Raw genomic sequence first — 10400 nt, forward strand, 5'->3', positions numbered from 1 at the left:
CTCATGGGTTTTACAAAATAATGAATATTGGAACAACGATGACAGAATACAAAAAATGAGGTTCTAAGAAATAGTTAATCGAGTATAATAGGCATACAGAAACAGAACAAGTATTCTGCTAGTATTGCATTGCAATACATAGTCCTGTACTGGATAAAAATTCCTTGTATTGGAACTAACTTATTACTTGATCAATAACTTCATATCATGGTATAAATTATACAACATGTTTAATATAAATATGGATTCAATATATTCAAGTACGAAGAAAAAACGTGGAAAACTGATTTGCCAGACTCACGGATGGATAGACAGACGGAGAGAGTGCAAACCTAAAGTACCATTCGACCTCGTCGGTAGGGGACACTTGAAAAATGACCTACAAACTACAGAATGCGGAAATATATCTTGCTTTACAAGCGATATATATGTCAATCAACGAGGTTTGTCTATCGCAAGTAAAAACATATTAGGTTGTTATAATAAAGAAGTGGTATTATTGCCAATGAGACAACTCTTCACAGGAGACATAATAACACAGAAAGTAAATACTTTAGGTCACTGTACGACCTTCAACAATGAATAAAGTCCATACCGCATAGTCACCTTTAAAAGGCCCGAAATGTTTAATGCTGAACACTTCAATCTAAAAAAAAAAATAACGGCCTGATTCATGTACAAAAAATGAACGAAAAATAAATATGTAACACATCAAGAAACGACAAACACTGATTACAGTTGCTTTGTTTACCAAAATAAGATCGTATGTAGGGTTTTATAATACGTTTTGACTGCAAAGGGTTGATGTTGTATTGATATATACGCGACAAACTTAATTATCAATCAGTGGTTACGTACTTATCCAATAGAATTATGATTCAAACGCACTTAGTGCCGCTACTTTTTGTACATTTACTAGTATTAGTCGGTAAATAAAGAAGTAATGAAATCAAGCTTGGTTTGTTAATTATGATTCGGAACACCTCATAACCTTATATGGTTAAATAGCAAGTATAAATGTAGTAATATTAAATCACATTTACAAGTAATAACACCAAGGTGTATCAGATCAGAAATGTATACATGGTATAGACAAAACATGATTTAAACTACATGTAAACATTGAGTGTTATCAATGGAAATTAATTATGTTTAGTTTATGTGTGAGTTACACTAACACAACACCGAGTTTAGGTCAATGTGAACACGACCTAAATAGTGCAAACTTTTTATGAAAAATCAAACACGGTTGACCATTATGATTAAGACATCTGTCAACTGAAAATCCAAAATGACCTCGTCCTCATGAGATACTAAGGCCGTGTTCACATTGACCTAAACTCGGTGTTGTGTAAGTGTAACTCACACGTAAACTAAACAAAATTACGTTCCCATTGATAACCCTCAATGTTTACATGTAGTTTAAATCATGTTTTGTCTATACCATGTATACAGTCAGAAAGTCAGAAACCCGGTCGAAATAGAACAAAAGAATCGAAGCTCTTTGTTAGAGAAGGCGATTAATGCTTACTGTAATGTTTACTATAAAAAAAAAGTTAATAGAAACACACAAAATTACAATTTTCTTCTCAATTACGAAGTGTTTTATTTTAAAAACACCACTTGTATAAGTTTTCAATTTATTTAGTACAAAGTTAAGCAGAACAATTAGATATCAAGTCGACGACATGAGTATTTTTCAAGTTGGATGTAGAAAATGCATAACCTCCGATTTTTTTTAAAATTTACTACGGACGGAAAACATGTCAATCGTGTCTGTCCTTCCATTATGTGACTCGAGAAAAAAATCCAAAAAATGGGTAGTGTATCAAAAGAAAAATCGAGTGCACCTTTTTATGTTAGGGCGTGTTTGTGTTGAATATTTTGTCTTGATATCGTACAAAGCAAAAATATTTCATACATCTTCTCGCTTCAGATTCTATCATTTTTATATATCAAAGCAACAAGTTGATTTTATTACATAAAAAAAATCACAGTACTAAAAGATGAAATATATGGGTCAAGTGAAATACCTATCTAATGAATCACAAATACAGATCTAGAGTAGGTGTGTTCGAAAAGCTATTTTTTTTAATTAAAGTACTTGACGACAGTCTTTCAAGTTGGATGATGAAAATGCATATCTTTGAAAAATTATAATTTTTTGTGTGTGAAAACTAGCGTTTATAGTCTTCAACCACTAAAAACATCTAGTCTGCCCTTTCACGAAATATCTAATTAGATTTTTTTTAAATGTTTATGAATTATGAAAATTCCACCTGACAACAGATAGTTTTAAGTTAAATCAATGCAGACAAGATCATTAACTGATGCTCATTAGCTAGTTGATACATTTGTCTTTTAAAATACAACTGACTTATAAAGATCATAATGGTGCAATGTGGATAAATTTATCGGTTTCCGAGAGCAAAATTTGTAGCGCGTCATCCCTACAATGGCTTCCATTTCTACGATTGTGAAAATGAACTGGTGTAATGGGGAGATAAGTTTGACGAAGTAGAATCCTGACTGTATATGCAGTCGATAACCGATGTAGGCCTTGTGTAGGTTAAGTGTACACACAACTAGGCATTCAGAACTTTAATTTTCCTATGTGTATTTAAAAAAGAAACGATTTTTATATAAAATTGATACTTAAAACAATTATTAATAAGTTCTTTACAGAAATATTTGTCTAAACTTGATATATTTATTGGTTATAAAAACACTTTACGTAGCCTTATTAAACCCTTTATCAAGACGCGTCTATCATCATTGCCAAACATATAATTTATTTGAAAAGGTCTTCCCGAATCGACTGGACGTACACATTGACAGAAGTATTTGTCACTGGTCTTTACTTTAAGGATGTTCGCTACTCTGTTTAAAAATAACAAGCTTTTAAAAAGACTGTTATAAATTGAAAGTATATTAATAAAGAAACTAAAAAAGCAGAAAAAAATGGAGGGTCCGTGTGCTTGTTTTCGAGATATAAGCCGTTGAAAATTTAGCGGGAAATAATTCTCTCTAGGTTTTCCGTTCACTTAACATTGGCACCTTTTTTGTTAAAATAAAAAGTAAGAAAAAATAACAAGGATTTCATAAGATTTTGAAATATGGCTTTTTAAATAATATGTAATAAGAATAGGAAAAGAAAAATAGAGGTTAGTGGGCAATTTTTTTTTAATGTTAATACATGTATAAAACCAGAGGATTCCAAAAATCTGGCAAAAATTCAAAAAGTGGAGGAGCAAACATCCTTAACAACGATTCACCCATAAATGCATTACTGAAAAAGGGTGAGGTTAATTGCTCGTTTGTGTAGTATCTCAGATCCGCCAAAATACAATTAGAAATACAAAAAAAAAAACATTACCCCCTCCCTTTGCCAAATACTCCTTGGAGAAAAAAATACCATTTGAAACAAACAGAAAAGATAGAAATGTAGTGATACTTAACATTGCAATTCTTTTTCTTCCTCATTAAGCACGCCGATGCAGCCTACGTTTTTTATGCATTATCGAGACATCTTTAAACTACTGTAAATTGTCAAAAATAACTTTTTGAAAGGAGCAACCACTTTACTTCAAAAAAAGGGGTTGGGGTGGTCTGAGTCAGAATTTCTTCTTGCGCTAAAGTTTATGTTTAGCTTTTTTTCGAAGATACCAATATAGTATTTAACACTATAATGTATGGGGAAACTTTTGATTCAGATTATTTTTTTACTATAATCATCTGTATGACCCGATTTTTTTTTCATCAAATTGTGGAAAAATCCATCCCCCCTTTTTTTTAAGTCAAATGGTCGTTCCCTAATTGCTAGAAAAGTTTTCCGAAAATTTGAATTCAGTTCTACGTAATTACATTCCAGCTCCTTTGTTCTAACAGGGGTGATCTGAGGCGGATCACCCCTACCAGATCTCGCCAGTTTGAGTTTCTTTGTTATGCATGCTTTCCTTTGTTCTGTAACATTTTGGCGGGAATGTCAAATCCACTTAATAACTGTTTTAAATTAATTAGGAAAGACTATCTATCAAAATTGACGTAGAAAAAATCCAGTGTATATGCTGGGATTCGAACTCAAGACTTTTAGCATATCAAGCTACGACACATACCACTAAACCAAGACGACTGGATACGTACTAACAGTAATTTACCATACTTAGAGGAAGCACGATCTTTTTATAAGTGGAAAGGGGGGGGGGCGAGTTGGCAGACCTTTATGCATTGGGGTTTAAACCTTTTTCGTAAATAATTTTGATTTTACACTTTTTCAAAAGTAGGGCGAGTCGGTAAACAAGAGTTAGGCGATTTTTTTATAAAGTGGCGATACAGTATGGGCCGATTGGCAAGTGGTGGTGTGAGTTGACATTGTTTGATATCTACTCATCGTGCTCGGGGGTCATAAAGGGTATACATCATATAGTAATATATAAAGTGTATTATAATGGTTTTGTGGCGTTCTAAACTAGATTTTATGAATTGTAAATGGTTTTTCGTCTAATCTAAAACAGCTGGGATGTAAAATTGTTATCCCACTCGGACTTGGTGTGTCAGTGTTAGATCACCCTCTGGCCTCCGGCCATTGGGGTGATCTTACACTGACACATCACGTCCTTGTGGGATAACTATTAATGAACATGTAAATGACATATAGTTTACAAGTGTGATCAAATCTTATGTACAAGTAACTAAACAAGGTGTACAGATGTGAACAAATTTAATGTGAAACTAGTGTACATTAAACCAAATGTAAACATGTTTACAGTACACGGCGTAACTCTTCTCAGAACCAGACTTGTAAGATAGACCAATAATAACAACTTAATAATGAGGACATTTCGCATTATTAAATTTTTGCACCGCTTTGTATGCTTAGAATTTTTTTTGATATTGCCATGTGTACATCAGTTGTAATAAAGCTTAGCTTTATACTTAGGTCTATCAACATAATATCAATGATAAGTATAGAAAGCGAGACATTTCAGCGTGTGCACTCTTGTTTTACTAGCTTCAGTAACCATGTAACCTCAAAAATATTTCATAGAACAAAAAAAATAGGTGCTTAGATGGCTTCATTTTGTTGCCCTAACCAGCAGTGGTATAAACAATTGTATTCTCAGTGGCAATATCCAGCGTGTACTGGGTAGAGTATCAATAGCTACATTTGGTTACTATAACCAGCAGTGGTATAAACAATTGTATTCTCAGTGGCAATATCCAGCGTGTACTGGGTAGAGTATCAATAGCTACATTTGGTTACTATAACCAGCAGTGGTATAAACAATTGTATTCTCAGTGGCAATATCCAGCGTGTACTGGGTAGAGTATCAATAGCTACATTTGGTTACTATAACCAGCAGTGGTATAAACAATTGTATTCTCAGTGGCAATATCCAGCGTGTACTGGGTAGAGTATCAATAGCTAAATTTGGTTACTATAACCAGCAGTGGTATAAACAATTGTATTCTCAGTGGCAATATCCAGCGTGTACTGGGTAGAGTAACAATAGCTACATTTGGTTACTATAACCAGCAGTGGTATAAACAATTGTCTTCTCAGTGGCAATAACCAGTGTGTACAGTGTAGAGTAACAATGGTTTCATTTGGTTACTATAACCAGCAGTGGTACAAACAATTGTCTTCTCAGTGGCAATATCCAGCGTGTACTGGGTAGAGTATCAATAGCTACATTTGGTTACTATAACCAGCAGTGGTATGAACAATTGTATTCTCAGTGGCAATAACAAGCCTGTACTGGGTAGAGTAACAATAGCTACATTTGGTTACTACAACCAGCAGTGGTATAAACAATTGTCTTCTCAGTGGCAATAACCAGCGTGTACTGGGTAGAGTAACAATGGCTTCATTTGGTTACCATAACCAGCAGTGGTATAAACAATTGTCTTCTCAGTGGCAATAACCAGCGTGTACAGGGTAGAGTAACTATAGCTACATATGGTTACTTAACCAGCAGTGGTATAAACAATTGTCTTCTCAGTGGCAATAACCAGCGTTTACTGGGTAGAGTAACAATAGCTACATTTGGTAACTATAACCAGCAGTGGTATAAACTATTGTCTTCTCAGTGGCAAAAACCAGCGTGTACTGGGTAGAGTAACAATAGCTACATTTGGTAACTATAACCAGCAGTGGTATAAACAATTGTCTTCTCAGTGGCAATAACCAGCGTGTACTGGGTAGAGTAACAATGGCTTCATTTGGTTACTATAACCAGCAGTGGTATAAACAATTGTATTCTCAGTGGAAATAACCAGCCTGTACTGGGTAGAGTAACAATGGCTTCATTTTGTTACTATAACCAGCAGTGGTATAAACAATTGTCTTCTCAGTGGCAATAACCAGCCTGTACTGGGTAGAGTAACAATGGATTCATTTGGTTTTTTTTTATAACCAGCAGTGGTATAAACAAATGTCTTCTCAGTGGCAATAACCAGCGTGTACTGGGTAGAGTAACAATGGCTTCATTTTGTTACTATAACCAGCAGTGGTATAAACAATTGTCTTCTCAGTGGCAATAACCAGTCTGTACTGGGTAGAGTAACAATAGCTACATTTGGTTACTATAACCAGCAGTGGTATAAACAATTGTATTCTCAGTCGCAATATCCAGCGTGTACTGGGTAGAGTAACAATGGCTTCATTTGGTTACTATAACCAGCAGTGGTATAAACAATTGTCTTCTCAGTGGTAACAACCAGCGTGTACTGGGACAATGGCTTCATTTGGTTACTATAACTAGCAGTGGTATAAACAATTGTATTCTCAGTGGCAATAACCAGCCTGTACTGGGTAGAGTAACAATGGCTTCATTTTGTTACTTTAACCAGCAGTGGTATAAACAATTGTCTTCTCAGTGGCAATATCCAGCGTGTACTGGGTAGAGTAACAATGGCTTCATTTGGTAACTATAACTAGCAGTGGTATAAACAATTGTATTCTCAGTGGCAATAACCAGCCTGTACTGGGTAGAGTAACAATGGCTTCATTTTGTTACTATAACCAGCAGTGGTATAAACAATTGTCTTCTCAGTGGCAATATCCAGCGTGTACTGGGTAGAGTAACAATGGCTTCATTGTGTTACTATAACCAGCAGTGGTATAAACAATTGTCTTCTCAGTGGCAATAACCATCCTGTACTGGGTAGAGTAACAATGGCTTCATTTTGTTACTATAACCAGAAGTGGTATAAACAATTGTCTTCTCAGTGGCAATAACCAACCTGTACCGGGTAGAGTAGCAATGGATTCATTTGTTTTTTTCTATAACCAGCAGTGGTATAAACAATTGTCTTCTCAGTGGCATTAACCAGCGTGTACTTGGTAGAGTTACAATGGCTTCATTTGGTAACTATAACTAGCAGTGGTATAAACAATTGTATTCTCAGTGGCAATAACCAGCCTGTACTGGGTAGAGTAACAATGGCTTCATTTTGTTACTATAACCAGCAGTGGTATAAACAATTGTCTTCTCAGTGGCAATATCCAGCGTGTACTGGGTAGAGTAGCAATGGCTTCATTTTGTTACTATAACCAGCAGTGGTATAAACAATTGTCTTCTCAGTGGCAATAACCATCCTGTACTGGGTAGAGTAACAATGGCTTCATTTTGTTACTATAACCAGAAGTGGTATAAACAATTGTCTTCTCAGTGGCAATAACCAACCTGTACCGGGTAGAGTAGCAATGGATTCATTTGTTTTTTTCTATAACCAGCAGTGGTATAAACAATTGTCTTCTCAGTGGCAATAACCAGCGTGTACTTGGTAGAGTTACAATGGCTTCATTTGGTTACTATAACCAGCAGTGGTATATAAACAATTGTCTTCTCAAGGGCAATAACCAGCCATTACTGGGTAGAGTAACAATAGCTACATTTGGTTTCTATGACCAGAAGTGGTATAAACAATTGTATTCTCAGTGGCAATAACCAACCTGTACTGAGTAGAGTAACAATGGCTTCATTTTGTTACTATAACCAGCAGTGGTATAAACAATTGTCTTCTCAGTGGCAGTAACCAGCGTGTACTGGGTAGAGTAACAATGGCTTCATTTGGTTACTATAACCAGCAGTGGTATAAACAATTGTATTCTCAGTGGCAATAACCAACCTGTACTGGGTAGAGTAACAATGGCTTCAGTTGGTTACTATAATCAGCAGTGGTATAAACAATTGTATTCTCAGTGGCAATAACCAGCCTGTACTGGGTAGAGTAACAATGGCTTCATTTTGTTACTATTACCAGCAGTGGTATAAACAATTGTCTTCTCAGTGGAAATAACCAGTCTGAACTGGGTAGAGTAACAATGGATTCATTTGGTTGTTTCTATAACCAGCAGTGGTATAAACAATTGTCTTCTCAGTGGCAATAATTAGCGTGTACTGGGTAGAGTAACAATGGCTTCATTTGGTTACTATAACTAGCAGTGGTATAAACAATTGTATTCTCAGTGGCAATAACCAGCCTGTACTGGGTAGAGTAACAATGGCTTCATTTTGTTACTATAACCAGCAGTGGTATAAACAATTGTCTTCTCAGTGGCAATATCCAGCGTGTACTGGGTAGAGTTACAATGGCTTCATTTGGTTACTATAACCAGCAGTGGTATATAAACAATTGTCTTCTCAGTGGCAATAACCAGCCTTTACTGGGTAGAGTAACAATAGCTACATTTGGTTTCTATGACCAGAAGTGGTATAAACAATTGTATTCTCAGTGGCAATAACCAACCTGTACTGAGTAGAGTAACAATGGCTACATTTGGTTACTATAACCAGCAGTGGTATAAACTATTGTCTTCTCAGTGGCAATAACCAACGTGTACTGGGTAGAGTAACAATAGCTACATTTGGTTACTATAATCAGCAGTGGTATAAACAATTGTATTCTCAGTGGCAATAACCAGCCTGTACTGGGTAGAGTAACAATGGCTTCATTTTGTTACTATAACCAGCAGTGGTATAAACAATTGTCTTCTCAGTGGCAATAACCATCCTGTACTGGGTAGAGTAACAATGGCTTCATTTTGTTACTATAACCAGAAGTGGTATAAACAATTGTCTTCTCAGTGGCAATAACCAACCTGTACCGGGTAGAGTAGCAATGGATTCATTTGTTTTTTTCTATAACCAGCAGTGGTATAAACAATTGTCTTCTCAGTGGCATTAACCAGCGTGTACTTGGTAGAGTTACAATGGCTTCATTTGGTAACTATAACTAGCAGTGGTATAAACAATTGTATTCTCAGTGGCAATAACCAGCCTGTACTGGGTAGAGTAACAATGGCTTCATTTTGTTACTATAACCAGCAGTGGTATAAACAATTGTCTTCTCAGTGGCAATATCCAGCGTGTACTGGGTAGAGTAGCAATGGCTTCATTTTGTTACTATAACCAGCAGTGGTATAAACAATTGTCTTCTCAGTGGCAATAACCATCCTGTACTGGGTAGAGTAACAATGGCTTCATTTTGTTACTATAACCAGAAGTGGTATAAACAATTGTCTTCTCAGTGGCAATAACCAACCTGTACCGGGTAGAGTAGCAATGGATTCATTTGTTTTTTTCTATAACCAGCAGTGGTATAAACAATTGTCTTCTCAGTGGCAATAACCAGCGTGTACTTGGTAGAGTTACAATGGCTTCATTTGGTTACTATAACCAGCAGTGGTATATAAACAATTGTCTTCTCAGTGGCAATAACCAGCCTTTACTGGGTAGAGTAACAATAGCTACATTTGGTTTCTATGACCAGAAGTGGTATAAACAATTGTATTCTCAGTGGCAATAACCAACCTGTACTGAGTAGAGTAACAATGGCTTCATTTTGTTACTATAACCAGCAGTGGTATAAACAATTGTCTTCTCAGTGGCAGTAACCAGCGTGTACTGGGTAGAGTAACAATGGCTTCATTTGGTTACTATAACCAGCAGTGGTATAAACAATTGTATTCTCAGTGGCAATAACCAACCTGTACTGGGTAGAGTAACAATGGCTTCAGTTGGTTACTATAATCAGCAGTGGTATAAACAATTGTATTCTCAGTGGCAATAACCAGCCTGTACTGGGTAGAGTAACAATGGCTTCATTTGGTTACTATAACCAGCAGTGGTATAAACAATTGTCTTCTCAGTGGAAATAACCAGTCTGAACTGGGTAGAGTAACAATGGATTCATTTGGTTGTTTCTATAACCAGCAGTGGTATAAACAATTGTCTTCTCAGTGGCAATAATTAGCGTGTACTGGGTAGAGTAACAATGGCTTCATTTGGTTACTATAACCAGCAGTGGTATAAACAGTTGTCTTCTCAGTGGCAATAACCAGCCTGTACTGGGTAGAGTAACAATAGCTACATTTGGTTACTATAACCAGCAGT

The sequence above is a fragment of the Mytilus galloprovincialis genome, chromosome 12 (assembly GCF_965363235.1).
Source record: "Mytilus galloprovincialis chromosome 12, xbMytGall1.hap1.1, whole genome shotgun sequence".
Taxonomy (NCBI): Eukaryota; Metazoa; Mollusca; class Bivalvia; order Mytilida; family Mytilidae; genus Mytilus; species Mytilus galloprovincialis.